Raw genomic sequence first — 4,917 nt, 5'->3', positions numbered from 1 at the left:
ACGATGTAACACCATTTACATCAAGAGTTGTATTCCTTTTACTGTTTTAGGCAGAGTCCTTTCAATGTGTATATTGCCTTTCATACTATGTCTCTGCAAGAGTGTTATGGTTCTTGGAAAATACAAATCAGCACAGGGTAAGTCTATTTAAATTTCAACAATGTATGAAGAGGACTGCTGAGAATCAGCAAGTGCTGATCGATGTTATTGACAAAAATAGACAAGTAATTTGCTCTATCAAAAACGAAAAAGCAGGGTGATGTCTAATAACTCAATCATTTTTCTTTTCATTCTACAAGATTCATAAATAGCAGTAGAGCACAGAGAAGAAAAAGGACACAGACTTACTTATTCTCTTGTCTCCTAAGTCTCCTATAAAGGAAAATATATATGTAGATACATATAGATACATATTTATTTAAAGATAACAATAACAGTTTTTATAATAATATGGCCAAGAACAAACGTAACTAAGAGTTCATAGACTCATGGAAGATTAACAACTCAGCCCCGCAACTCTCCCCATCAGAGCATTTTCATTGAATGGATATGATCAGTTCCTGAAGTGCCTGGATGTTTTTTCTCACATGCATAACTGTCCTTGAAACTTTATCCGTCCGACTTTCCTTGCAAAGTGCTAGTGAGGTCTCCGCTCGATGACATACCACAATTACAGAGTAAACTACAAAGACCCTCCACTTCCCGGATGCATGGGACATGCCATGATAGCGTCCCTTCTGTAGGTGAAGTTGTTGGAACCTATTGAGGGCGGACAACCTATGGTCAGTGGACTGTAAGAATTCAAGCAAGTAGGAAAACTCACCCATTTGCTTCTCGAGACTCTCTGCAAAAGAAAAATCAAGAGGAGAAGAAAACAAAGGTAACTAATAGTTCCTAAAATTATAGAAGGTTTGATCTGGAAGAGACCTCCGGAGGTCATCTAGTCCAAGCCCCTGCTCAAAACAGGACCAGCACCAACTAATTTATCCCAGCCAGGGCTTTCTCACGCCGGCCTTAAATACCTCTAGGGATGGAGATTCCACAACCTCCCCAGGTAACCCATTCCAGTGCTTCACCACCTTCCTAGTGAAAAATATCAAGAACTCTGTTCATTGGAGAATAGCTGTGAGGGACCAAGGGACACAGTGAACATCATACTGTCTAAGGCCTCTAGAACATGGGCCAGAGAACTTCCCCCAAAAAATTCATGTTTGCATGACAGTAGATCCTTTATAAAGAACATACAACCTTGATTTCAAACCTTTCCAGTGATGGAGGATCCACCAGATCCCATGGTAAATTGTTACAGTATTTAATCATCCTCACTTTTAAAATTGTATTCTCATTTTCTAGTCTGACTTTCTAATTCCAATTTCCAGCCATTGGATTTTACTAGACCCTTCTCTGCTAGACCAAAGAGCCCATTATCAAATATTTCTTCTCTATGTTCATACATTTAGAGTGCAATCAAGTCACCCCTTCTCTTTTTTAAACTAAGTAGATTGAGCTCGTTGAGTCTATCACTATAACACATGTTATCTAATTCTTTAACCATTTGGGTGCTCTTCTCTGAACCCTCTCACGTATGATAACTTTTTTCTTTAGTGGGGGACACCAGAACTGCACACACTATTCCAGCAACAGAGCCAAATACTGAGCTAATATAACCCCTATAGTCCTTATTAAAGTCAACCCTATGCCCTCTGGCCTGGGCCCAGCGAACAGTTCCCTACTGAAGGGCTTGTGTCAGCTCTAGTGATAGGGAAACAGCTTGCTGAGACAGAAATTGCACAAGCGTCTGGCCCCACCAATCAGCTCCTCCCCCTCAACCCCAGCACCTCCTGCCTTCCACTGATCAGCTCTTCTGCAGAGGGCAGGAGGTGCTGGGGGGGAGGAGCCAGGGAAGGAAGAGGCAGAATGACGGTGGGGTGTTTTTGGGACAGTGAGTGGACCAGGGCAGGAAGAAGCGGCGTGGGAGCAGGAAGAGGTGGGGTAGGGCTGGGGTCTTGGGGAAAAGGGTATATATAGTGGGGACGGGACCTGGGGCAGAGCCGTGGTCAAGCACCATCGAGGAAATGAAAAAGTTGGTGCCTGTGCCTACACTGGCCCCACGTGACTGGGTAACTCAATTGAACCTTAACAGTTTTTCCTACATTTTGAAGTGAAATATCAGAACACTCCGTTTTAACATGTAAGAAATATTAATTAATGGCTCTAGGGAAATCCTTTTGTGTCTTACCTGTTCTTTTTTTCATCCAAAAAGTTTTTTCCCCCCTCTGAAATAGACACATTCCCATGGAAAGTTCCTGCCTACGCCTTGCTCTCATAGTGAATATACAGGACTAGAAGACAGAGTATCTAGGTTCTATTTCCTGCTCTAGAAAACATTCCTGTGTGACGATCAGCACTTCCTTTGCTGGGGGACTCTCAAAGAGCCTATACTGGGTGCCCTGAACAGGATGTGGGTTCCAAATTTGGGGAAAGCTCTTTGGAAAGACAAATCTCCCTCCATCGCTAAGGAATGGGGTGGAGTGTCCACATGGCCTCAGTTATTACAAGGTCAGGCACAGCACTAGCAACTCGGTCCTGCCACACTCCCCAGCCAGAGCTTTTCATTCAATGGATATGTTCAGTTCCTCTAGGGTGCCGATGTTTTTTTCTCAAATATCCAACTGCCCTTGAACCCCTACCCTTCTGACTTTCTTTGCAAAGTGCTGGTGAGGTTTCAGCTTGATGACATACCACAATTACAGAGTGATTTACACAAACCCTCCGCTTCCCAGTTGCATGGGACATGCAATGAGAGCGTCCCTTCTGCAGTTCAAGTTGTTGGAACCTAGACAGGGCAGACAAACTCTGCTCAGTGGACTGTAAGAATTGAGGAAAGTAGGCAAACTCACCCAGTTGCTTCTGGAGTTGCTCTGCAAAAGAAAAATGGGGAGGAGAAGAAAACAGTTCAGGGTATGTCCATTGACTTAGCATAAATCTTGGCTATGTGTAGTGAGCTAGCTCTTCAATCCGTGGGCTAGCCCCATTCCTATCTCGTTATGTAGTAGATAAGAAGATTATATTCTTACTTTAATCAATTTAAGAACATAAGAACATAAGAAAGGCCGTACCGGGTCAGACCAAAGGTCCATCTAGCCCAGTATCTGTCTACCGACAGTGGCCAATGCCAGGTGCCCCAGAGGGAGTGAACCTAAAAGGCAACGATCAAGTGATCTCTCTCCTGCCATCCATCTCCATCCTCTGACGAACAGAGGCTAGGGACACCATTCTTACCCATCCTGGCTAATAGCCATTTATGGACTTAGCCACCATGAATTTATCCAGTCCCCTTTTAAACATTGTTATAGTCCTAGCCTTCACAACCTCCTCAGGTAAGGAGTTCCACAAGTTGACTGTGCGCTGCGTGAAGAACTTCCTTTTATTTGTTTAAAACCTGCTGCCTATTAATTTCATTTGGTGACCCCTAGTTCTTGTATTATGGGAATAAGTAAATAACTTTTCCTTATCCACTTTCTCAACATCACTCATGATTTTATATACCTCTATCATATCCCCCCTTAGTCTTCTCTTTTCCAAACTGAAGAGTCCTAGCCTCTTTAATCTTTCCTCATATGGGACCCTCTCTAAACCCCTAATCATTTTAGTTGCTCTTTTCTGAACCTTTTCTAGTGCTAGAATATCTTTTTTGAGGTGAGGAGACCACATCTGTACACAGTATTCGAGATGTGGGCGTACCATGGATTTATATAAGGGCAATAATATATTCTCAGTCTTATTCTCTATCCCCTTTTTAATGATTCCTAACATCCTGTTTGCTTTTTTGACCGCCTCTGCACACTGCGTGGACATCTTCAGAGAACTATCCACGATAACTCCAAGATCTTTTTCCTGACTCGTTGTAGCTAAATTAGCCCCCATCATGTTGTATGTATAGTTGGGGTTATTTTTTCCAATGTGCATTACTTTACATTTATCCACATTAAATTTCATTTGCCATTTTGTTGCCCAATCACTTAGTTTTGTGAGATCTTTTTGAAGTTCTTCACAATCTGCTTTGGTCTTAACTATCTTGAGTAGTTTAGTATCATCTGCAAACTTTGCCACCTCACTGTTTACCCCTTTCTCCAGATCATTTATGAATAAATTGAATAGGATTGGTCCTAGGACTGACCCTTGGGGAACACCACTAGTTACCCCTCTCCATTCTGAGAATTTACCATTAATTCCTACCCTTTGTTCCCTGTCCATTAACCAGTTCTCAATCCATGAAAGGACCTTTCCTTTTATCCCATGACAGCTTAATTTACGTAAGACCCTTTGGTGAGGGACCTTGTCAAAGGCTTTCTGGAAATCTAAGTACACTATGTCCACCGGATCCCCCTTGTCCACATGTTTGTTGACCCCTTCAAAGAACTCTAATAGATTAGTAAGACACGATTTCCCTTTACAGAAACCATGTTGACTATTGCTCAAGAGTTTATGTTTTTCTATGTGTCTGACAATTTTATTCTTTACTATTGTTTCAACTAATTTGCCCGGTACCGACGTTAGACTTACCGGTCTGTAATTGCCGGGATCACCCCTAGAGCCCTTTTTAAATATTGGCGTTACATTAGCTAACTTCCAGTCATTGGGTACCGAAGCCGATTTAAAGGACAGGTTACAAACCTTAGTTAATAGTTCCGCAACTTCACATTTGAGTTCTTTCAGAACTCTTGGGTGAATGCCATCTGGTCCCGGTGACTTGTTAATGTTGAGTTTATCAATTAATTCCAAAACCTCCTCTAGTGACACTTCAATCTGTGACAGTTCCTCAGATTTGTCACCTACAAAAGCCAGCTCAGGTTTGGGAATCTCCCTAAGACAAAGCTTCATGGCCAGAACGAATTAGCAAAAGGTGAATATAAC

Source organism: Mauremys mutica, chromosome 15 (assembly GCF_020497125.1).
Source record: "Mauremys mutica isolate MM-2020 ecotype Southern chromosome 15, ASM2049712v1, whole genome shotgun sequence".
In the NCBI taxonomy this organism is placed as follows: Eukaryota; Metazoa; Chordata; order Testudines; family Geoemydidae; genus Mauremys; species Mauremys mutica.
Note: the sequence above shows the minus strand (reverse complement) of the source record.